General features: G+C 40.3%; 1 protein-coding gene across 2 annotated transcripts in view; it reads right to left on the bottom strand.

Annotated features, from left to right (window-relative positions):
* RAP1A (RAP1A, member of RAS oncogene family) overlaps positions 1 to 26740 on the bottom strand; it is a 114957-nt gene that overhangs the window by 36227 nt on the left and 51990 nt on the right. Inside the window, exon 2 of one of the 2 annotated variants that reach the window (XM_054980845.1) lies at positions 16459 to 16529. The exons of the other annotated variant lie outside the window; for it this stretch is intronic. The gene's annotated coding sequence lies outside the window, so the exon portion shown is untranslated. The remainder of the gene's footprint in view (positions 1 to 16458; positions 16530 to 26740) is intronic. 2 annotated transcript variants of the gene reach the window in all.

Genomic DNA, 26740 nt, shown 5'->3' with positions numbered 1-26740 from the left:
GAACAACCCAAAGGAACTACCAGTTGAGAAGAGTCTTCTAGACCGAAAAATCTGACTCAGAAAATCTCAAATTACAATAAAATATTTCATATACCAAAATGTTCAGGGAAATGTGTCCTCACATACAGTTTCCCAAAAAGTTACATTCAAGGGATCTATGTTTTATGCTATTGCAAGAACAATTAAACTGTAGGGATGCTTCAGATTTCACCACAGATACATCTGACAGTTGAGTGTACCATATTCAAAAATATCAGATGCAGGACTACTACTAGCTCTGTTCGGTCCGCGGCTAACAGCTGCGAACATCTGCTGAACTGGTTTGCAGCAGGTTTTCACAAAACTGTACAGGCACAAAGACTCTGCCAATTCAAATTGATCAGCTGCCATTAGCATCATTAAGGACTACTTAAACACTAAAGAGTAGGATTTTAGTGAAACAGCATTTATTTTGATTTGCACATGATCTAATCGTAACCAACTGTCTGCTTAGTGCAGCAAGGATGGGGGTAGCAGAGTATAATTGGGATCTGTGAGAATGTGCATGCATGAAAAGTCAATTCCATTGTATTGCATGGGTAGGAAGGAACACAGTGAAAGAATACAGTGAAGAAACCTGCTGAATACCAATGAACAGATCAACAAATTGTTGAAAAATCAGGCCCGTTTGCAAGTAGTGAACAAGATGCAAGTCAAAGTGGCAGGAGTTTGAGCATCCCTAGTACAAACTAAACTGCAATCTCCGACTGGTTCACTTTAACATGTAGTAATCTTAAACCAGGATAAACAGTTACAAATCAAAATTTAAAACTACGCTCAAAAATAAAGGGATAGTTCAGCACAAGGTAGCAGAACTGGAATTAATTAGCAAATTAGGTAATACCTGGTCTCCTACAGAAAGGAATTGTCCACCTTTAGGTGGGTGTTTATGCTATCAAAGACCCCCTGTTCATGTGTTACAGTGAATGCAAGTACATCCTGTATGTACGTATGTTGGTACATCTGTTTGTAAGAAAGAGCCAATACATGATCACTTTTACAGATGAAACTGAGGACCAATACTTTGATAAATGTGAGCTTTAAATCACACGTTCAGCTGTACATGTATTGAATGTAACATAAAAATTACTCAACATACATATAAAGAAAAATCTAAGGATACACTGTAAACAGACTGTACACATATTAACTGTAAAGTGTGAACAGGGCTAGAGTGGAGTGCCTATTCATCAGTACTTACCCTTTTCAGGAATGGATCACAGCTTCAGTGACTGGATCATTACTAGATGCTTTATGAAATTGGGACTGGCACAGTACTGTGAAAGACATACTATCTCTTTGCACTGCTTGACCATCAATTTGTTAAAAGCAAAAAAAGGGGAGGGTTGTTCTTCATCTTCTCACTGTACACATTCATCTCACAAAGTGAGCTCTGGTCCACAGAAGTGTATGCCACAATATGCCTTTCATTTTTTAAAGGTGCCAAAAAACTTTCTGTTGTTTTCACTGCAACAGACTAACACAGTTGTCCTGTTAGATGATGCAATTGTGTGGTTATTTATTAGAAATTTCTGTATCGCTGTTTGCATATATAGTTGTCAGCACAACAGCAAACAGCATAAGAAGAAATGACTGGGGCATGGGGGAGGGGGTTGAAAGCAGAGAAATGAACTTTTTCTTGGTTTTGTTTGCCAGAGTAACTGGATTGAGTTTTGCAGTGCAGGAGTGGAGTGAACCAGTTTGTCATCCTCCTAAAGCAATTGAGAAAAACCTGAACAGTGGGGTAAATTAACATAATGGCATCTGGATGGCAAGTGTTGAACTGCTTATTAAGTAGGGAAGTATAAGAGAAACTAGGCAAGAGAAGCTGATCTTGAGGCAGCCACAGAAACCATGAAGAAAGACAGAGAAGCAAAGGAAAGGCAGAATAGTACAGAAGGCAAACAGTGTACAGACACTGTCTGGGATTTGTTGTGGTAGATCCCAAACCTCCCCCTCAGTTAGACTCTCTCAGAGCAAGGCATACAGCACTCTTCAGCTCATATAACATGAACAAGGTACTGTTAATATGTTCAGGCTAGAAGAATGGTGATTTATGTTTGACCTTCAATCAACCAATGAAGAAAAAAAATCTCTTCACAATTCCTTGCACATACTCAAGATTACTTTGCCCTTTGAAGAAATTATCCAGAAAGAAAGCTAGAGATACCCAGATGTTCAAAGCCTACATGCCAAGAAAGAAGCCCAGGCAACCTGCACAGATGATGATGATGATGATGGCAATGACAATGCTTATCTACTACTCTTCTAGACAGATTAGTGCCTCACTCAGCAGTGAACTAGTGTTATTATTATCCCCACAATACAGCTGAGGAGCTGTGGCTGAGCGAAGTGGCTTACCCAAGGACACCTACTGAGCTCATGGCAGTAGTGAGATTCGAACCAGCAGAGTGTTGATTTGCAGCTGAACCACTTAACCACTGTGCTACAGCAGCTCTCAACTGTACTTCCTGGAGAAGGGGGGCTCTGTGTGATCTAACCTGGTGCTCTCTAAAACTTATTGGAGAGAACAAATTCTGCGGAAGTGACTGTCTTCAAGAAGACAATTAATATAAATTCCCTCTGCACTTCATTACTGTTCTAAAAACATCCGTGAACATGTTAAATATCCAACTATTTTGGCAGTATATTTGACCAATCAACCCAAGTTTTTCCATACCAATCAAACGCCTACCTTACCTCCACTTGTGTTTTATGCAGAAAAAGGTGAAAATAAAATGTGTAGTTTCTTTCATTAATGATAAAAAGGGTGATGCAGATTAGCACAATTTCAAAGAAAATCTAGCATTTGCAGAGCACTATGTGTTCACTGGGACATAACAAGACCTTTTCTGAAAAATAAAACAAATGAACTGGCACCATTAACATTTACCAAATTTACTGCAATATAAGATTTCAAGAGTCAGAGCTCACTTCACCGGATGCATGAGTTCTAACTCAGAACCTGACAAATTTTCTTTGGCTCTAGAAGCCAGCCTAAAAAAATTAGGAGTCAAAACTCATTTTTTTCACCCATCAGGGTTTTGTATTTTAATTACTATATATTCTAAGCAGTAGAAAAAAGCAAGAGTCCAGTAGCACCTGTAAGACTAATAAAATTTGTGGTAAGGTATGAGCTTTTGTGAGTCACAGCTCTCAAGTGAGTCACAGCTCTCAAGAAGTGAGCTCTGAAAGCTCATACCTTACCACAAATTTTGTTAGTCTTACAGGTACTACTGGACTCTTGCTCTTTTCTACTGCTACAGACTAACATGGCTACCAATCTTGCATATTCTAAGCGTTGCTATCACAAAATGTCTTCATAATTTCTTGTAATTCTATTTGAGTATGTCAGAAGTGTGGAGGCATATAAATAAGGGGCAACCCTGGCTGTCATCACCATAACAAGCAGCTGACCTGTAACTTTAACCTAACTTCACCCCAGTTTCTCATTTCATTATTATTTTAAAAGCTCCATATAACTGAGTATTAGAGCCAATACAGAAAGTAACTGGTTAAGAAATGTATTCATGTACCAGCACTGAATGGTATAAATCTAAGCTTATATAGAAATAAGCATCAATAACTTCACACAAAATTAGTTTTATATAATAGAACAAAACACTGTGATACAAAATGGTAACTTTTGTAGTTCCACTGAGACACTATAATAAGTCACCGCTGAAAACACTAGATGTCACGCTGAAATTTCTAGACACCATCGCGACTTGTTGTCTGGGATTTGTTGAGCCCTGCTCTAACTCATGAACGTTTATGCAGGCATAAACTCTATTAGTGTTAAAGGTGACCCTGGATTCCTGTTTTATTTTACTACAACAGACTAACTTGGCTACCTTTTGACAGATACTTTCTGCTGAGAACACAAACTCTTCAACCAATCTTCACTGTCGTATTTCACACTCACCACTGTATCAGCACCTTATCTGAATGCAGAAAGAAGTCAAAGGAAGGCAAATATGAAATAAAATGCTAGATGCAGAGGATTTACTGTTCATCGAGTTATCTTCAAAACTACCTCTATTGGGCAGGAAAGCACCCTCAAGCTACAGAGAGGAAAACTAGTTCCTCCCAGGTGAAGGCACAGCTGCTTTAAAATCTTGCAGAAAGAGGGTGGCACTGCACATAATGACTTTAGTCCTCCAGAACTGGGATTTCTCATCAGAAAATCTTTATGCCTTGCTAAGCATGAAAGAGACCAAAATCTAGCAGGTCAAATGTTATCTACTCCTTGGAGCAGTTTCTTTTTATGTTATACATATAGATATGTGTAGCCTAATAATGCCAACTGCTGCAATTGCTCAAATGTTCCACTGGTGTCCATATGTGTCATTTGTTAATAGGTCATAAGGAGGATAACAATTCTCTGCTTGTGCAGGCATTTGAGTCAACTGTTCTGCCAATTATTCCGCTGGCTGGCAACTATGGAAAGAGCGCCGAAGTTGTGTGAACAATGACCACATTGGTTCTTCTTGAAAGAATGGCTTGCAGAGGAATCTTTTCAATAGACATCTGTCTAATTTGACAGTGTAGCGGGAAGGATAGTATTTGGAGACTGGGAAGCTCGAAAGCATACTCTCGGCCATTGTAGTAGTGAGACACCTTGAGTGAAATCAAGCCACCTAAAAAAAAAAATCAGAATCTGGATCTCTGTAAAACTGAGGCAAATACTCTGATATTTTAAAAACTGAATATTAAAATAATTCTCCACGTATTTTAAACAGAAAACTTTCAAAGATAAACATTTTGGCAATTTCCATTTTTATCAGTTATCAGATTTGCTGACTGAGGTTTTTAAAAAGATTTTCATGCATTCCTTTTGGCAATGTTTATTAATTGTACCTTCTCAGGAACAAATATGGCTATTGACTAGAGATATCACAGGTTATGAATTGCCAACAGTACCTAAACTGTTTTTGTTTGGTTTTTTGAAGAAAAACATATATAATATATACTAATATATTATATAAAATTAATCACCATTCTGGTAACAGTAGAGAGAATGTATGTTGAAGCTATATGAAGATCAAGGAATCCACTATCACCTATGGATTGGAATAAAAGAATTTAGACTATGGTGCTTTTAACCAAATTAACTTATAAAAGAGAAACAAGATGGCTTCCATCAAATAGATTTGTAAAAATCTACTGAAAGAAATGATCTAATTCTCTTTATTATTATTTTTTAAAGTTCAGCAATTTCAATTTTTATCATTTACTAGATTTACTTACAGAGTTTTGACCTAAGCTTGGCTATACAATGTCTTCAATAAAACACAAATTTTAAAAAAGTGTATTGACTTTAAGTAAAAGGGCTCTCTTGCTGAATAAGTTCCCAAACGTTAGAATGCCGTAAGTTAACTACAGGGCCTAGAGTTCTCCCACTACAGGATCCAGACAGCTCTGCGACTAGTCCTGTGTGACCTAGGGGATTTTGGAGGCAAGTTGCTCAGTCTACAGCCCCTCAAGTAGCATGACAAGCTAATATAGCATAGGGGACCACTGTTCAAAGAAAAAAACGCAAGCCTAACTGGACATGCATTGGAGATCCTCAACATGGTTTTCGGTAACCCTTTGGCTCACAGCTAGCATCTCCACTATTCCAAATATATACCAGATCTTCAACGTTTTCATTGCCATCAAACCTGACAGCTGTCGGTCTCTACTACAAACAGGATCAAGAACAGTGTTACTCAGTAAAAATACTCAGGAGGCATGATGTTTAGACAGAAGCAAAACAACATGTCTAATTTAAGAAACCATGGGAGCAAGGCAAAATATGTTGCAAGAATAATCTGGAAATGATGATGATGATGATGATGATGATGATGATGATGATGATGATGATGATGAACACATGGACTACAGAGTAGACATGGACACAAATCGAAATATGAATCAAATTTCGTGATGAATCGGGCCGATTCGTGTTTCACGAAACATGTTTCATGGAGCCGCAGTTTTCACAAAATTCAAGACTTTGGGGGCCGATTCGTTCGATTCGTGAATGATTTGTGATGCCAGACAGGCTGGCGCCGATCCATTGATTCCTTAGGCAACATATGCCCAGAATGTCTGCAGACCTTTTGTTGCCATTGGAAACCCCAATCTTAGCCCACATAACCTTGATAGGCAGCTCTCCCTGCCAACTGGAGAGCTTCCATTCTGTCCTATACAGCAAGGAGTGGGGGATTAATCCCCTAGGCAGCTGAGGAGATGGGCCTTCTGTAGCCATGGGAACACCAATTTCATCCCTCCAAACCCTGTTAGGCAGGTCTGTCTGCCAACCAGAGACCCTCTCTTCTGCTCTGTGTGAGCATTTCTTATATAAGGCACAGCTCTCTGCCTCATGCTTTTCAGTTCTTATTTGCTTATATTCTTATTTAGAGCATTTGTTCTTGCTGGCTTGTTGGACGAGATGGATGAAGGAGAACCTGCTGAAATCTCCCTGTGAGTCTGGCATCTCTGGGTATGGAGGGGGCCATTGAAGTGCCCTGGGTTCTGACGAATCACGAAACTAATTAATCGTTTTGCGAAACGGGACAATTTTGTGAAAGTTCATGATTTGTGAAAGTTCATGATTTGTGGTATGTGATGAAACATGAATTGCTCATTTTGTTTTTTCCCATTTCTTGCCCATCTCTACTCCAGAGCAACTCAGAGACTGTCTTGTGTCCATCTACACTCAGAGCTCCATTTTCACACTGTACTCTGTAACTACCTCACAGATGCCTCCGCCACATGCTATGGAAGGTACCAAAGTCATCACCAATCTGACGGATTAGGACTGTTCATTTTTACTTACAACTCTCAGCTTTGGTTTCCACATGCAAAATACTACCACCTGGCCTCATTTCCTCACAAGGATGCCGGGAATTTTAATTAGGCAATTGTCATAAAGCTTTTGGCAGAAATGACACACATCATTACAACAGCAGGGGCAGATTGTTCAAGGATATCCAGAGTTAGGCAGAACAGTCAAGGGCCTGTTGAAGTATTTTGTAGCACCTAAAATCTTATATAAGCCAGGCCTTCCACTTCAATTGTTTGCTTTCGGAGAAAATAGAAAGGTCATCAAATAAAAATCCTTCCTTGGACTAGCTGGATCACATAAGAATAAGATTATTATCTAAGGAATGATACTCATTATTTAGAACCTGCAAAACAAACTGCCAACAATTCCTAGCTAGTCTGTCAGGAAAACTTTAGAGCCTGTAGGGCTCTGGCTAGGTGCCTTCCCTGAAAACTTGTGTTAATACTGCCCAGAGTTCTTTCTATACAATGTCTCTAGCTTCACTATTGTATCATAGTACTTGAACACTGCCCTTTTGAGTAAAGCCATAATGCAGAATCTGTGCTTCATTTTATCTCACTGTAGTTCCCATAAATCTCTATATAGCTTAACAACTGTATCTTAACAGGAAGTTTTAGAGTTATGTGGACAAAAGGTCAAAGGGCTTGGCAATATGAAGGGGGGGGGGAGAATAAGCAAGTGCATGGAAAAAAAGCAAAAGCCTCTTCTCAACTGCAGAGTCCTAACTGAACTAATTCAAAGTGTTTGCTGCATCCAAAACTAATGTAACTACGACACAAAAATATTCCAAAGAGGCAGCCGTGTTAGCGTGTAACACCAAGACTGTTGTAATACCTATAACAAATGTATTGAAGCATGAACTTTTATGGACCAGAACCCATTTCCTGAGATCCATAAGATAAACTAATCTATAACATACAAGTAACAAATGCCTCTTTAGTTATTAATGCACCAGACTCCAGGCAACAGAGCACACAATACAGTGAAGACATTGACGACATTAACTGGTCAAACAGGATTGTTCGGTTTTTCTTCTTTAAAAAAGCAGAGCCAAGTGCAGATACATCAAGAAGTGGAAGATATACTGTTGGGACATGAGTGCTCAATCTTAATTGATCAAATTAAATCAGAACTTTTCAAACAGGGACACATTTTTTGTAAGGAAGCTTGTAACTCTAGACAGTGGCTTGGATCCTATGACAATCGTTCCCCTTGCACTTCTCTCTGGCTGCTACAGTGCTCACTTCCTATGCTGCTAGTGCTTCCATGCACCTAAGGCTGACTTGAAAAAACACTACTCTTGCACATGTGGAAATGCTAGCAGCAATCAAAGAAAGCTCCACAGAGGAGGTCAGCCTCCTCTGTGGCCAGAGAGAAACAAGAATGGAATGATGTCATAGATGCAAACCAGACTGATAAAAAATGCTCTCCTTTATTTGCAAACTAAGTGTGATGTCTACAACTCCCCTCCCCCCACCCCCAACATTAATAACAGTTTGAAAATGAGAGGGCAAAACCATTTTTTAAGAATTATTTGGAGTTAACAGCAGAATTCTTCTCAGGTTAACCAATTTAAAACCAACATTCTAACTGAAATCAGTCTTACCTAAAATGGTGGGAAATCTGTGCAAAGCCAAAAATACCACCACCACCACCACCACCAGATTTATAGTCTACCCTCCCCGTGAATGGCATCATGCCATATAAAGACAAGTATCACACTTTCACGGTCTACTTGGGCACAAGCTCTCCAGAGTCTCAGGGAGAGAAAGGTCTTCCCTGACAATTGCTTGTTATAATGCTTCAGAATAGATAATGATAAGACCTTCTGTCTGCAAAGCATATCTTTAACAACTGAGCAAAAACTTCTCTTACATAAATAGGAACCCTGGACTTGCTCTGACCTTGGACCTACCTCTGTTCTGAGAAAGAGAGGGCATCTTAGGATGGGTGATTCCCACCAGTCAGACAAGAAGGAAGGTCTTAATTCCATAACTGCCTGTCTCAAGTCATGGGGCCACCCTAATCCTCAGTTCAGGTGTTCCTTAACCCATATAAAACACTTCTAAAACTCAGAAAGAAACTACAGAGACCCATGTGGCAAATGACTACTGTACAACTCTGATCAAAGCAGGTAACAAACAAGAAGATAGGAAGATAATTAACATAATTAACAACATAAGGAGAATATAATCACCCCCCTTAATTCAGGGTGTGGTAAGATTCCCTCCTTTCCTCGGAGTAGAAAGAACCACCACAATAAATCCAATGATCCTTTCTCACTCTGAAGGGGAGGGCATCTTAGCATGGGATGTTCAAAAGCAATTGCTCTCATTTTAGGAGGGAACAGCTGACATTTAATCTGAATGAGTAGTAGGAAGACCTGTCTGCCAAGGCTGCAAACAGCCAATGCAAGGGTATTTTAATTAAGTCGACTGATGGCAGAAGAAGACACCCAGGCAGTGGTGCCCAAGTAGTGGTTCTACTCCGCAACTAAGGCACTAGCCAAAAAAATGACTGCAGTAGTTGCTGCCCTACACATTGAAAGGGTTGTGATCCTTCCAGAGCTGGAGGTCAAAGAAGGATGGCATGTAGCTCAGTGTCAAACTGAAGAACTTTTTATTCATCTTGGGAAGGTGGAATGATCCTGAACTGAAAACTGGATCTCCTAATTGGAACTGTTATCCTGAGAAATAACTTCCGCATCTTTTTCAAATCCACTGTGAACCACTCCTTCCTGTTGATGGGGTGGTTAACATAAGATAAGGGATGAGCAATTTCTTTAGAGTGATGAGAGTTAGAATTGTAGGTCTGTTCCAAGGACAACCCATCCTAATAGAGTACATAAGGGCCCCTCTTGCCAAGTTCCAGTTAAATGGAAGAGTGAGATATGAATCCAGTAGCACCTTAAAGACCAACTGGATTTCCAGGGTATAAGCTTTCAAGAGTCAAAGCTTCCTGTTTCAGAAGGTACAAGAACTTTGACTTTTGAAAGTTTCTACCCTCAAAATCTTGTTGGTCTTTAAGGAGTTACTGGATCTGAATCTTGCTCTTCTACTGCAGACCAACACGTCTACCCACCTCAAGCTAAAAGAAAGAGAACCTAAAAGACAACAGCAATAGAGAGACCTTGCTATGGAGCTTGAATGGCAGGGCCAATGAAGCTGACAGGATCATATGCTAGAAAAGCTATCTGCATTACATATAAATGAAATGGGAGATGAACAGTTATCTGGATACATGAACCTTGTATATAGGAGCTAAAGAACCAGGGTGTCCACCTATACCACTATACATAGGTCTAATAGAAGACATCAGATTCGTAGAGGAGATACGTGCCCCAAAGAACTGCACAATGGGCTATAGGAGTGTAATAGCCTAATTTAAGAAAATGATGCATCTCAATTTCCCATGTGTCTTGATGCCTCCAAGAGAGAGGCAGCTTGGTGTAATGGTTAAGAGCGCAGGACTCTAATCTGGAGAACCGGGTTTGATTCCTCACTCCTCCACTTGAAGCCAGCTGGGTGACCTTGGGTCAGTCACAGCTTCTAGCTCTCTCAGCCCCACCCACCTCACAGGGTGTTTTGTTGTGGAGATAATAATGGCATACTTTGTAAACCACTCTGAGTGGGTGTTAAGTCATCCTGAAGGGTGGTATATAAACTGAATGTTATTATTATTATTAAGACACATGTTCAAAAATATTTGGCTTGAGCATCCCTCATTATAATCTATGATCTGTCTGCTCAGCCACCTGGCCTTTGGGTTTTATTGGCCTTGCATTTTATTGGCATTGCATTTTTTGACCTTTTCTGACAAGGTCAAAATTAGAAGGCTCTTCTTGGGGTGACAATTATTTGGTGTCTCCCTGCTTTACTCATAAATTCCTTGCCCATAATACTGTCTGTTCTCATGAGCCCAGGGGAATGTTCCATCAGGAAAAGAAGAGAGAAACAGACAGAGCTGACCTCCAGTAGGCTGATCCTCTGCATCTGGTCAAGGACCTGGGACCCCTTAGGTCTGCTGGCCCAAATGGGTACCTCCTCACCTGGCCCAATTGGTCAATAGCTGTAGCAATCCACACCATAATCTGCTTACAAAGTTTCCCTTGGAGAGGATGCCCCATTTGTATCACACTATCTCCTATTTTGTTAACAAGCATCTTCCTCTTGTTTTCTGTTGTTAAGATAGAAAAAACCATTGCTGAGGTCACCCAAGCATGAAGTCACAGTAGGCTGCCATTACACCTTGATGGGGTGCAAGGACAATACAGACCACTTGTATCCTCTCATGATCTAGGAGGCTTATTTGTCAACTTGTATTCTTTCTATGAATAGGCAGAGATCATTTACAGTAGAAGCCAACCAGACCCTATTATCTATCTAAGTGATTTCTATGCTGTGTCACTTGTGTGTGTGTGGTGGTGGTGGTGGTGGTTTCATGCTGCCCCAATGCAACTTACAAGGAATCTGCTAAGAAGAATGGAGAGAGTTGTCTATTCCCAGTAAGAAAAAAAGCATACTCTTAGGTTGCAGGTTAAGGTGGCTGTCTCTGTAAAAACCCATAATCCAGAAGCAAGTGAACAAAATGGATTAATGTGCCTACCATGCTGACAGAGGAGGGACACCAAGGCCTAGAGAAGGCTCTGGAAGAAGTGAGCAGACCAAGGGTGGAGCCCTTGGATAGCAGTGAGTGCCTGGCGGGCAGTCCTCCAAGGTTACTACTGAAAGGGCAAGAATAGCACAGAGAGAAGATTGTGCCACACAGCCTCTGGGACGGAACTAGCACCTCCATCCAGAATTGCTAACATTTTATGAACTGTTCAGGGAATTTCTGGAGCAAAATATCACATCCTGCATTGCTCACTCATCTCCTGTGTTTCCTACTGCCTCTGCCAGTGGAACCTGTAAGAGATCCTAGCAATGTTAAGTAAAGTACCTCTGACACTTAACCTCCACTTAGTAAAGTGTAGAGCTTTTGGGGAAGCAAGATTTTTCTTTTCAGATCCCTTAGGTTTAGCTGTTGGATAGCCATCCTCCCTGGTCAGATTAATATGTTCAATAGCTCTAGGGCAAGAACAGCCCTGGCCAGTAGGCTCTGATAACCATTCAGAGAGATGTTTAGTTACTCAAGAAAGCTCTCTCTCTCAGATATCTCCCCTCTTACCTGCCTACTGAAGTCTCAAAAAAACATGATTCCATCGTTGGGCTGTTCAGAGTTGTTTAAGGTTGCATGGTGGTATAGGGTTGTGCTGCTTTGCAAAATGCAGCCTGGCTCCATGCCCAACTTGGACCTAGGGAGGCTGTTCCTGGCATATTCATACCTCAAAGTGAAAGAGGGTGGAGCATGGAAAGGCAAAAATGTGTGCATGAGATGTTCCATTTGCACCCTCTACAGGATGCTACTGCTGTACCTGCCATTGGGGACATAGATTCCTCCATCTTGCACTCCACAGCCATCTAGCTACATGAAGGTGGGGGCAGTCACTGAGGTGCTTGAAGCCCCTGAGCCTTAAGCTCCTTCCCTTAAGCTCCTTCCCTTCCATGTACACTTCCTGTACCTCTCAGAGACATCCCAGGTCAGCCTATGACAGATGTCATTGGCTATCCAATGCTGTTCTGCTCTCCCTCGTGGGAATTTCCCCACCCCAAAAGATCCCCATCTAGGCCATGCTGATACTCATCGTTGGCATCTTGCACCGCTCACTCATCTCCCATGTTTCCTACTGTATAGCCATCGTGGCATCAGGCAGCTGTGTCCCAAGAGATCGGAAGGGCTGATCCCAGCTTCCTACCTTTAGGAGTGAAGGAAATCGCTATCCTCTTGAGAGCTGTGGCTACCTATAGCCTGCTGCTGCCATTGCTTCCATTATGGCCATGTTAAGGCTGCAGCCTCTTGGTTTCACTTTCTTTTTTCCTTGTGACAAACGGCAAGGAAGGCAGATGGTATGGAACGTGTTGAGTTGTTGATAGAAGAGAATGTTTCAAAATTCAGAAGCAGAATTAGGAAGAAATAATAATTAGCAGATAGTGAGAGGCTTTTAGTGTTCCTCTTTTAGGCAGGAAAAGAACAGAAGAGAGGGTGACCACCACTGGTCAAGACAGTTAGTTTAGTATTAAGACCTGTCTCTGACTAATTGGTGGGAATCACCCATGCTAATATGCCCTCCCCTCTCAGAATGAGAAAATGCTGTTCTACTTGAAGACTTTTCTGAGCAGCAACATTCACTTCCTTCATTTTACAAGACTACTGCTTTACACACTGGAGGGGAAAGTCTAACTATGAGTAATACTGAAGAGGAAGTTCTATATTCAGGCATTAAGAAATGCTAACAGCACCATGGGAAGTATAAATTAAGCTTATTATATGCAAATTCTTTTCTACAACTGTAAAAAAGGAACAAACAAATAATGGAATATATATTATGCTGCAATTCTCTTAGCTTATTTATAGATTGAAAGTGGAGAGTTAAAGAAATATGCAAAAAAAATTAAAATGCAGTAAGAATACTACAATAAATGCAATAAAATTGCCCACATTTTTTCTACATACATTGATACATAAAATAATGCAACAGAACTAGGCTGGATTCAGTCAGATTTTCTGAGGAAAAGAACCATAAAAAAGCGTATTCTTGGAATCACAGGACATATAGACATGTGTGATGGGGGATGTAGTAAAGAACTGTCCAAGACTGAGCAAAAAAAATGGCTGGGTTCTACTCACTGTCTAAAATATGATTTAATGTGCTGTCTAAATTGCCAAACCATGGTTTGCAATTGTTCAACAAACCAGAATCAGAAAAAAAAAACCATTTGAAATTGATTTGCAACCCATGATTTTTGCCAGCGACAGTCTGGCATGTTATGTGAACTGACGAATTGTAATTATGGTCACTGCAAACTTGAGTGCTGAGCAGAAATAAAAAAAGAACTGCAGATTAACAGTTTATTTGTATATTAGAAGCTCTAACCATTATTCGGGTGCTGAACTTTGGTTAGCACAATACATAGTGTACCATGGTGTCTAAAATGAGCCACAAGTTGCTTGCCAGACTGTCACTTAAAATGTTATCACTTGCATGACAAAAGTCATGGCAAAAGTGAACATACTCCAGGAAAAACCCACTGAAAATTACATGACTTTTTTTTTTAATCAAGGGTTAATTTTATCAACAGAGCACACGTACCTTCACACTTTGCCCATCCAAATTAAAGAACTACAAACATCAAGCCTTTCATTCGTATGAACTTTCAATATCTCTTATTACTTTGCCAACAGCTGCCTGAGCTAGACCTTAGATGCCAGTTTTTAAAGACCTCACTTTAAATGGATTGCTAAACTCCTCTTTCATAACAACAAAGAGACCTGTGGCACCTTAAAGACTAATTTGTAATTAGCTTTAACTATCATGGGTACCCCTTTGGAACTTAACATAATTTAAGGCCCCAAGCAGAATTGGAGATATTTAACCCAAGCAGTAAATAAAAATTATAATGTAGCAAACTGTACAATCTTCATGCTGTTTACAGATAAATGGATTTAATATACTTGTTGCAAATGCAAAGATCCACTATGAATTCTTGGAATGGATAAGCTGGCCAACTATAATGAATTACATTAGAAAACCAATCTTACAGAAGAGTCCCAATACACCATAATTGCATAGCAGCTGAATAGCTCAAAACCATTTAAGAGCACTCTGACTGACAGCCTAAGGATATAGGTCAGTGATAAGCATTTTATATTGCATAAATATACGCACAACAATTTAAGTAGTTTGCTGTAGGCTGCGCTAGCAGGGGTTGCACTGAAACTGCAGTCATTCCTGAAATCAGCAAGAGCAAGTGAGATCCACAAAAACTCTAAGAGAAGCACATTCATATTCTCCCTGAACCACCAATGGCCTTGTACAGTGCACTTTTAACTTGAGTTCAGCAACTACAAAACTGGGATAGTACTGATCCGCCTCTTAGAGCATTTGCAAAGCACCTTAGCCATAATGCTACTTAAAATGGTTTATTCAAGCCATGCAAGCAGGATGATAGAGAGAGCGGAGAGGGGAAGGTCTGGTTAATAAGAGCCAAGGCTACAAATCAGACAACATTTTAGGGTTTTTTAAACTACTGGAGATATACAATTTTGGAACAGGCTCATCAGATCAGCTGGTGGAGGGGAAGGGGAAACAAAGAATCTCAGTGGAGTTAAGAGTAACGTATGATACTATGAATTCTTGTCTTATGCTTCATATGAGTGTAATTCAGGCCAGGCAGTTTCCATGTTCTTGAATAGCCCATATTATACACATGTACTTCCATGCACACATTTTTTCTAAGGTATCAGAAACTAACCCTACTGCAACTTGGGACAAGATTCTGGGTGACATTTAGATATGCCCAATAAAAAGTTATCCTTGATAAGGCATCTGAAGATTAGGATGTGCTTACATTAACTGTCTGGACTGATATTCATATTTGAGGATCTAGGAATTACCTCTCCCTCCGATGTCAAGTTGGCGGTTGCTCTGGTGTATTTTTGCTTGTCCTACACTACAGGATCTTTTCTTATCTCAATGAGCCATCTCAAGCTATTTGCCAGTAAACACCTGTTCTGCAGCGTACAAGTTCAGTGCTTGCGCAACATTATGACCAGGATTTATTAGCTGAAGGTGAGGATGGGAATGGACAATGTCCAGTTCTGTGGTTTTATTAATGACCACAATAACAGAAAAAACCATGCTCCTAAACCAAGTTGCAGTAATTGACCTTGGAGCTAGCTCAATTCGTATGTAATTTTACCTTGTAAAGCAGGTTACTGAACAGGTGTGTAAATGCAAGCTGGCTCGTTGCCAAAATGCACTCATGAAATACTCAAAACCCTGGATCCATATAGTGTATCAAGTTTTAAACTGCTGTCAGCCAAAATCCATCAACCTCACATCCTTTTCCCTGCTTTGTCTCATGAGGGAACATGTGAGCACCATTTTAGAAATCGTGAAACACAATTTGGGTATGCCCAACTTCTTTAACTCTGTGTCAACAATAAGTCTGCATCAGATGCAAAGATGTACTTGGACATGCAGATAAATAGGAAAAGGTGGTACATCCATCCCAACAACCAAGATTTAAGCAAAACAATGTCAAGAAATTTAAAAATTTAGAAATGCAGTAACTAAGCAACCCACTTCTATAAAGGAACATACAGATGAAACAATCTTTCTCAAAAGACCAGTGAACAGTTTATATCAAATTTTAAGTTACAGCAGAAACTAAATTGTGTAAGCACACTACTTTTGTTAAGTTTTGTAACATATGAACTGCTTTTAAGCCACCTGTTGCTTCTTCCTCAACCCCCAGAATTTCGTAATTTGGGAGAGGCCACAGTACAGTTGCAGAGCACATATTTTGCATGCAGAAGCTCTCAGATTCAAAGCCGGGCTTCAAACTTCCGTTAAGGGATCTCTGACAGCAGCCTATGACACTGAAGAACCACAGCCACTGTAAATATTACAGAGCCAGATGAACCAACGATCTGAAGAAACTTAAGGAGTCAGAATGACACAGGGTACGCAAAAAAAAAGTTCATACCTTGGCATACAAGATCTCTCATCAGTGTTAACAGCACCTGCTAGATGTCTTCCCAATTTCTCTCTAAGGGACTGGGGGGGAAAGGAAACCGAAGTTAAGTACTTTTCAACATCTAACAGTGAAGTGGTTGGCCCACGTAACAATTACAAAAGCAGTAAAAACAGGCCACCTAGACATGCTTTGAGGACTCTCCCCAAGTATCCAGAAAAATATGACTTTGTAAATTGACCAGAGGGAAAAATAAATAAACACCCTAAAATGGCCTGATGAGAAATGAATGTGTCCTAGAAGGATGGTTAGTTAGTTAAAAGATAAGAGTGAGGGAAAGGAAATTACTCAAACTCTTTAGTAATTATTCTGTACATGTGCATCTCCAAAATGGGGAAAATAATTTTGTCCCAGGGCCTTTTCAACTCAGAAAAATGGCAAGAGGAAAGGCAGGAGCCTCCTTACTTCTTCCGTGCCATGATCCCGAGCAGAATAGGTCCCCAGATGGATCCGTTCTCTGCAACTGCTATGTGGCTGTAGGGAAAGTTAATCAAGTCGCAAACCCAGACGAAACTTGTTCAACATTAGAACATGTAAGTTGGCCCCTAGAGAATCTGGGGAGGGGGGAGATTTTTTGGGGGGAGGGCAGGATTTTCAAATTAATTCTCTTCCTCCCACCATCACAACTCCTAATGGGCCCTCAGCTTCTTTCAGCACATTTAACAATATATTTTGAAACACAGTTAACATAGCAAATGAAGAAACAATTCCTTGTATAATAAATATTAGAATTGAAGAATTCTCAAAGGTGCTTCGCTCTCTCCCTGCCAAAGAAATGATTTATTCTGTCTCCGCCCTCATTCAAGTAATATGACCAGAGTTCATCTCTCAACACAGGGCTTGACAAAGACAAGTCTCTGTGGCACCTAGAAATTTCACAGGGGCGCCTAGTATTTTCACGCAATGATTTTATTGTAGTATCTTGAGGCATTACTTAGAGTTAAGTACAACATTTATTTACTATTTTGTATCAGACTACTTTGTTGTATGACATACAAAAAATGTGCACGATAAGTCACTGCTTGTTTACATGTAAGCTTAACTTTATACTTTTAGTGACGGCCGATTAATTCACTTTTAACCAGCTGCTTTGTATACTGGCTACAAGATTCAGTTAACTGGAGCTTTTTAAAGCACTGATGGAATTATGAGAAATCAAGAAGTTAGATGAAGGTTAGAGGTTAGCTTTTGATTGTGGTGATGACAACCAGAGTTACCTCTTTTTTTTATACTACACCACTTTTGCCAAAGTTTTTAAAAAGTTACAAGAAACTGTGAAGAGGTTAGAGCTAGGTTTGTGGTAGCAATAATTAGAAAATATGGTCATTCAAATACAAAACACAGAAAAATGCATCCTAAAGTTTTGGATTGGATCCTAGAGCCCAAAGAAAATTTGTCAAAGCCTCTCTCAACACACCAGGTCATCTAGCACTCAAGAAAATAAAGAGAAAGCACATGGAAATAGGAGATTATTGCAGCAACAAGAATCAAAAGCGCAATATCAGTGCGTCCCAGCCCCTCTGAACATATACTATTGTCAATGGGACATTTACATGTTCAACATTCTCCAACCTGTAATATTTTTAAGTTCACAATTCATAGATCCAGAACTATTTCAAATATATCACATTTCCCAGACCAAAGGGCAGAACATATAGTCTGCTTAAACAATCTGATGCCATCTATAGAAGCCTCCCTCCCACTGCACATTCTTACATTACATTAGGCTAACTATTGAACAGGCCAACATTGTTTAAAAGCTGCCAGGCTGCAATGAATAGCTAATACTATGAAGGGATGGGATTTTTGCATGTGCTTTGTTTTGTCCTCTCAGCTACACAAGGGCTAAGCATCACATCCCCATCAGTAGAACCCATCTTTCCAAGCACAAACCATTCAAAAATACTGGCCAGAGAAAAATCAAACACTGGGCTGAAAAAATGCACAACACCTCAATGCAATATCCACTCACAGCAGAGCTGATTAGAGCTGTGTTGTTAATTCCAGATGTGATTACAGAAAAGAGCCATTACTCCGCAATTGTTTTTGAGGTGACAGTGGCCCCTGAGCTGTGTCTTTTAATGTAGATTCCCTTCACATTCTTGCAATTGCAGCAAACTGCTTTATACAAGAACTGTTCCACTGTTGTAGCCGTATCTTCAGGCAAGCAGGTACATTTGAGTTTAATCAAGAGAAAAACCAAAGAAACCAGATCTTAATAGATAAGTGAAAGTATCAATGGTCAGGACATAAAACTGTTGGAACTGCCAATGAAAACAGAGTAAATGGCAGGTCTCAAAGCATGTTCACAAGAACCACCCACTTCCCATTCCTGGTAGTATGTATTAGCAGTGCATACTAGCACTGGAAGAAAGAAAAAAGTTCACCTATAACCCTCTTGCTGAAGCCTGTATTTCTGGTTACCTGGCAAGTCTGTATATATAAGAAACCACCTAACATAGCCTTTGCACTGCCCAAAGAGAACATTCACTAATATTTAAAATTCTTCTGGGGTAGAGAAATACAATGTTAGTACAGTTACCTGTCCACAGATGTTAACAGTGCTCCTCCTTCCAAAATATGTGTTTCAGATGGCCTGCCTACCTGGATCCTACTCTGCATATTCTACCACTCTGTATTTAGTGTGAAATCATCTAGTCAATAGGCGAGTTGTCTTCTTCCCTCTAAAGCTGCCTGCTTTTTTATTCACAGTTACAATGGTGCTAAGGCACACAGTCACAAAAGCTGTTGTGCAGCAAGTATTGTTTTAGCATTCTTGGTCCACAACATCAGTGAAGCACTTAGGAGCTAAAATTAGTAGGTTTTATACATGACCTGGGAAGCAACACAGATGTCTCTATTGAGAAATGACAGCCCATTAGCAGAACTGTGAAGCACCTGGCTCCAGGCCTGAAAAAGTCTCCTGAGGAGGGCTTCATAAGAGTGAATTTGTCCTGAATGGGCCTCCTTTCAGGCAGCCATGGTTTACCTGGCTTTTATCCTGAGCAACACTGTGAGTGTCAGACAATTCTGCCCACGAAAAGGATGATTCTGTACTCAATAGAGCACATTTAAGGAGCCCGTCCCTTCAGTGGACTCAGTTTAGTAACTGAATGTTGGCATTTTCAAAGCTATCTACCAGTTTTGACCCTCAAGGTTACCTGAATGACAGCTGCAAACATTATATACAGCTCTAACTTGCAAAAAGTCTGTTCAGCGCCACCATTAAATTCTAACATGCTTCACAGGAGAGAGGAGACCAATGTACACCACCACCCTGAGTTCCTTTGAGAAATAGCAGAATAAAAATGTGTTATTTAAATAAGGTTAATAAAGTCAACCTCGACATGATGTGAACTTTGTCCTACTTGGCAACAACTCTAATTTCTAACAATACATTATTTTGCTGGGTTTGGGGGTCATATTAAAACATATACGCCAAGTTAAACACCAAGAAACAGCATATAAACTTATTCTCGTAATCTATATACTTGACGGTGGGCGGGAATCTAATAGTTTTGTAGGGGGAAACTACTGCTACCATACCTATACAGAAGCGCAAAGAATATTTAGAAAGACAGCAGTATTCTAGAGTTACCAAATACCCATATGCCTAAAACATCCTTCTTGGGTTTGTTTTATGCCTTGTTGAAACAATATAGTTCCTCTTCCGAGAACAGAGCTATAGCCAAGAGCTAAACATAAGTATTTTCCAACACATGCCCTCACAAGCTGCCTGCTATTGACTCATATGCAAGTCCCACTGAAACAGAAGTTTGGATTTTGGAAGCTGCAGTCTGTCTTTGAGCTGTATACATTGTTTCTACAGACCAAATGGTACATAATTCTGCTCTCTGAAAGGACCTGAACTATGGTACACTACTGATTCATTAGGGGGCAAGGCCTTGTCTATTAGATATAACGATGCAACTTTAAATTGAACAAATATTGGAACAAAATATACTTCCTAATATTCTACCTCATCTGAGGGACCAACATGGCTTCAAACCAGATTGTTAGACAATTCTAATATTTGCATGACCCATTAGATACTCTCAATGGTTAATGTTTCAGGTTCTGCACCAATCTCATTCCACCTTCCCATAAAGGTCCCAGGTTCTAGCCCAACACCTCAAATTAAATGGCTAGCTAGCAGCAAGCCAGGAGAGGGGGGGGGGTCCTCTATGCAATCCTAGAGAAGTCTAGAATCAGAGCCTTGTATTACTGCCATCATTCATGGTCTAAATGAGGGCTTTTCTGTTGCTATCCTTTCCAGTTACAACATTCTCTTCTATTGGAAGTTTAACAAGAGAAGTTTGGTGTTTTCGCCTTTTTTGAGAAAATGGGTTTCTGAGCTTTCCTTTTAAAAGCTTTCCATTTAAAAAAAAATAGCTTTCCTTTTTTAAAAAAATCTGTTGCTATATGCCCCAGACATTCAAGATCATATGGACTGTAAATCTAAATTACTACTACATGGGATAACTTAATTGACAAATACATCCTTAAAATAGGCTTCTGTAATTTGTTTCAGACTGATATATTTCCCTCTACTAAACACAAAATTATTTTTATATTCTGTGCCATCAAATCCCTTCTGGCTAGTGGGAACGCTATGAATTAATGACCTCCAAAATGTCTTATCACTGACAGCCTTGCACAGGTCTTGCAAACTGAAGGCCATAACTTCCTTCACTGAGTCACAGGATTATGCACAATTGGGGGGAAAATCCCCATAACAACCTACCACTGATAAACCCTAAGAACTCTTCCAGTAATGTTACCCATAGCAAAAACTGTTTTAAGAATGGATCATTTAAATTGTTTAGTCTCTATTTCTTCAGGAAATTTAAAATGTAAACACATTTATTTCAATACTTTCTTTACTTTGTTCAAAAAGTTTGGAGGTTTGTTATTTTGGTACTTAAGAATGAAAACAGAGGAAAGAACAGTACCTAAAGGCTCACGTTCACACCTATGTTGGAACTGCCTGGCAATCTAGTGCCTGAACGCATGCTGATTCCACCGAATGAATCACCTGGACTAGGCAACATATCTTGTTCCAAGATAGCATTTCACCTTTTCTATTGTCTCAACATTTTGCTAAGAAATCTTTTGATCCTCTTTATAAAGCATTAGAACTCAAAAGATAACTTTCAAGAAAGCAACCCAAGAAATTCTTAATGCTAGTGCTTGCACTGCCATTCTGCACTAGATGCACCTGAAAGAACAAATAATTTTTGATAGTATACCCCTAGGAATTTAGTTAAGTGATTTTTCAGACAATAAAAGAGAAAAAAACCAGGAAATTCAAGAACTGCAAAAGCAGAAGGGTTGGGGTAGAAATAAAGCACAAAATTTGGGGAGGAGAGGAGTATACCACATTTATTGAAATTACTGAAAGCAGTTTACATTTTTTTAAAAAAAAATAGTAATACAAAATCAAAAATATAACCATCAGATGTAAAGACACAGACTTTAAAATCTCATACACATCTAGCATACAAAACAAACAGACCATTTTAAAATGTCTTAATGATATTAAAAACTTGGCAGAAAGTAAGTCATAACCTCACAGATAGGTTGGCATTATGGCTGACTTTCAGATTACATTTTTCCATTCATTCTGCGCAAAATAAAAGCACAGTGCATCAGCTACTCTAAACACCCTTTAAAACAAACACAAGGGACAAGGATAAGGTCTATAAGTGAATTTAAAGATGGAAGTAGCAACTATGCTCTTTTCTTACATATTGTTGCAAGATGAATGTCTAAATGGATTGCCTGCTCCTCTGCTATTCATTTACTCTGGGACCCAAGTGAAGGATGCCTTCTTCCTGCCTCTTCCAGTATTTAAGTTCCCCCCCCCCCTAGTCAGACAGTTCTTTATCTTGTACAGCATCATCATTTTCCTTCTACCAGCTGTACCACTGCCAACACCCCTCACTCAGCTTCCAGAAGTGCAAAATTTTATTGTGCTCACTTGCTCACCATCAAGGACGAAGTTGGCAGTGATGTAGCAACTCCCCTCCCCCCTGCAAAGTCTCACGATTAGTCTGCAAACGTTTACATAAGACTGTATACACACAATACTATACAAGGACATGCCTTTGCATCTCTCTACAGCCACATTTTGTACTTCTATCTTATCTATGTCAGGCTTCTTTGCCTATATAAAGAAAAGATTTCAGCAGAAAAACATTAAACATAACGCTGCTTCTTCCAGGACCTTCAATTTTCTCTCCCGCTTCCCAATGCTAACCTCAACTTTGACACTTTACCTACTAGTCATGAGAAAACTGATCTTAACACCTCCATGGAATGTCTAATGTCAACTAAGGGCAAAACTAGACATTTAAAAATGAGTGGCTGATGCTGACGAGGCCCACATTTTACATCCACTGGTGTTGGAAAGTGCCATCAAGTCATGGCTGACTTATGGAGACCCCTGCTGGAGTTTTCAAGGCAAAAGACTAACAGAGGCAGTTTGCCATTACCTGCCTAGCACAGTGACCCTGGTCTTTTCTTTCCACTACAATGCCTTGTGCTTGTGACAGCAAAGACACCCCATCAGACTTACTAGACATTATGAGGGAAGGAAATAAAGGAGAATAATATTTGCAGTGGCATACATTAATCTACTGCAATGTTTAACTTCACCCTAATGAAGAGGGAAGCAATGATAAACCACCTCTGCTCATTTCTTGCCTAGAAAACTCCGTGAGGGGTTGCTATAAGTTGGCCACAACTTGTTAGCGCTTAATTATTGTCCTGTCCTGAATGGGCCATGCTAGCCCGATCTTGTCAGAAGCGAAGTAGGTAGGGTCAGCGCTAGTTAGAACTTGGATAGGAGACCATAAAAGAAGGCAGGGGCAGGCAATGGCAAACCATCTCTGCTAGTCCCGCGCTGTGAAAACCCCCGCAGGGGTTGCTAGAAGTTGGCTATGACTTTACACACACACACACAATGCTTAAATGCTGAGAAATGAGTTTAGCAGGTGTTTGGCAATTCACAGAATTCACACTTAACTAGCAAGAACAGTGCCACAATACAGCTAAAGCAAGCCAGCCAGCCTAAAGTCCACTTCCTGCAATATGCCACGGCAGCTTAGCTCAGCATTTGCAGAGATCTAGCTAAAAACCCCTACCTTCACCTTTCTAGTAATGGCTGCTCAATGCAGAATTCTGAGATTACAGAAGTTATGTATGTTTTAATGTGTTAGACGCATTGGTGGCTCTATTAGAGCAGAGAGGCAGGTAAAAATCTTGTTATCAGCAAGTAAAGAAGGAGAAACCCAACCAACTAGTACGTATGTTTCCCTATCAGCTCCCTATCCCATCTTGTGTTTCTTTTCATAATACAAAAGAGCTATTAAAATACAGCAAGTTAAAATGACATGTGGAAAGGTGTCTCAGATCAGATGGATCCATAAAGGACACGTTGCCTTACTGAAGCTACCCTGCCAACAGTAAAGAAAATGCCAGAATTTTCATGGTAATTAATTCTTAAAGCTGCGGCTGGTAGAGTTACTGTTTGGGGAAACATACGCAATTAGAAAGAGAACAGGTTGGTAGGTTTTTATAAACTCCGGCTGGCAACTAAAGGCTTTTGCATAATCTCTTTCATTTTGACTAGTGTATCTGGATGGAGTGGGCAGAAGGATCAGAAGTCATGTGTATTAGATGTATTGTCGCAGGCTTTCACGGCCGGAGAACGATGGTTGTTGTGGGTTTTCCGGGCTGTATTGCCGTGGTCTTGGCATTGTAGTTCCTGACGTTTCGCCAGCAGCTGTGGCTGGCATCTTCAGAGGTGTAGCACCAAAAGACAGAGATCTCTCAGTGTCACAGTGTGGAAAAGATGTTGGCAGGTCATTTGTATCTACTCAGGAGGGGTGGGGTTGAGCTGAGTCATCCTGTAAGAGTTTCCCAGGGTGTGGAATGCTAATGGCGGGAGGCTTCACTGTATCCTGAGGAGGTTCTTTTGCATATGGATTGGTGCTTGATGTGCTAATCTTCTCTGCAGGGCTATTGTCGAGTATAGAGTGTTTTGTTAGCCTGGTGTTTTTCAGAACTGGAAACCATGCTCTGTTCATTCTTAAGGTTTCTTCTTTCCTGTTGAAGTTTTGCTTATGCTTGTGAATTTCAACGGCTTCCCTGTGCAGTCTGACAAAGTAGTTGGAAGTACTGTCAAGTATTTTAGTGTCCTGGAATAGGATACGGTGTCCTGTTTGAGTTAGGCTATGTTCAGCCACTGCTGATTTTTCCGGATGGCCAAGTCTGCAGTGTCTTTCATGTTCTTTTATTCTTGTCTGGATGCTACGCTTTGTGGTCCCGATGTAAACTTGCCCACAGCTGCAGGGTATACGGTATACTCCTGCAGAGGTGAGGGGGTCTCTACTGTCTTTTGCTGATCGTAGCATCTGTTGTATTTTTCGGGTGGGTCTGAATACTGCTTGGAGGTTATGCTTTTTCATAAGCTTTCCCATCTGATCAGTAATTCCTTTGATATATGGCAAAAACACTTTTCCTGTAGGAGACTCTTTTTCCTTGGTTGTTTGATTCATCCTGGGTTTGATTGCTCTTCAGATTTCATTTCTGGAGTAGCCATTTGCCTGAAGTGCGTGGTTTAGATGATTAATTTCCTCATTGAGAAAGTGCGGCTCACATATCCGTCTTGCGCGATCCACTAATGTTTTCATTATGCCTCTTTTCTGTCGGGGGTGGTGATTGGAGTTTTTGTGTAAGTACCGATCAGTGTGAGTTGGTTTCCTGTAGACCTTGTGACCTAACTGAAAGTTTGCTTTGCAGATGACCAAGGTATCCAGAAATGGGAGTTTTCCCTCGATTTCTTTCTCCATTGTGAATTGTATGTTCAGGTGGATGTTGTTGAGATGATTCAAAAACCCCATCAATTCTTCCTCCCCATGGCTCCAAATGATAAATGTATCATCCACAAACCGGAACCATACACTAGGTTTGTGGGGTGATGATTCTAGAGCTGTTTTTTCAAAATGTTCCATGTAGAAGTTTGCTATAATTAATTCCCAGATGTATATTTGAACTGGCCATGTTGCCATCATAGTACTGCACTGACCTGGAAGGCTAAGAGCAGAGCAATGACAGTGAACAGTACAGGCTTTAAAGAGCTGAGATAGCCTTAAAAGGACATCATTCAGTGGTGCAGGCAGGCACAGTTTACCACGACACTCATTTCAAAGGCAACTACAGCTTGTCCTCATACAATGAGCCAATTGTATTGTTACCATAACTAAAATGAAGCTACAAGTTCTACATCACAATTGCAAGAATAGTTATGCATGTTTAGCAACAAGGTAGTTCTAAGGGCCCAGTAATATATGACTGGGGTTGCCTCCAAATAGAGGATTTGTTCTACTCTGGCTCTCAAACTGAAGCAGGATTTTTCATTCTAAAAGCAGGAAAAAGGAAGGGATTAGCAGCCGCAAAGTAGTATTCTAAGGACCTTAATCTGATGAGAAGAAGCTAACTTTTCAAATATAATGGAGCCAGGAGGGGGCCTGGTAGCCTAGATATGGTCAATGCCATTCTCATCGTAAGGCATTTTGCCTTAACTCAATCAAAAGAAAGCCAGCTGCAATCAGTCTACATGTACCAGAAGTGACTCTGATCCCTTGATGAATCCTCCAACAATTATCACGTAAAAACTTCAGAGTTGACACACTCACTCTAGAGTTCTGAGTCATTCCACGTATTGATTTCTCAATCCAAGGTTCACAAGGCAGTTAACAATAACATCAAAATACAATAGAGGTAACTGAAATAACCGCATAAAATCATATAAAAAAACCATATCAAAACATAGCCAAATACAGCCAACAGAAAACAGAACAAGAACCACCTCAACCACATAATCCTTACTAGAAACAGCATTAATCAAGGAACCTGTGCAAAGAGGATAACGAGGGAAAACAGTATTGCACTTACCTTTAACTTGTTCATCGAATGTCTTCTGTGCCGACACACATTGGGACTGTGCCTGTGCAGTCCTGTCTTGGAGAGAGATTTTTAGCCCTAAGACTTCTGAGGGGGCATCTCCGCCCGTCTGCGCATGCCTGGCATTGCTCAGCCGTTGCACAGGAACATGGAGCATTCCCTCGTCCCTCAGTTCTCTTAGACTGACGGAGGATTAATCCATTTTTTTTAATATTCTCATAGCGGGGTAGGAGGAAGGGAATGTGTGCCTGCACATAAGATACTC

This window comes from Eublepharis macularius, chromosome 5, assembly GCF_028583425.1.
Source record: "Eublepharis macularius isolate TG4126 chromosome 5, MPM_Emac_v1.0, whole genome shotgun sequence".
Lineage (NCBI taxonomy): Eukaryota > Metazoa > Chordata > Lepidosauria > Squamata > Eublepharidae > Eublepharis > Eublepharis macularius.
The sequence above is the reverse complement of the archived record's forward strand: the minus strand, read 5'-3'. Positions and strand labels throughout refer to the sequence as shown.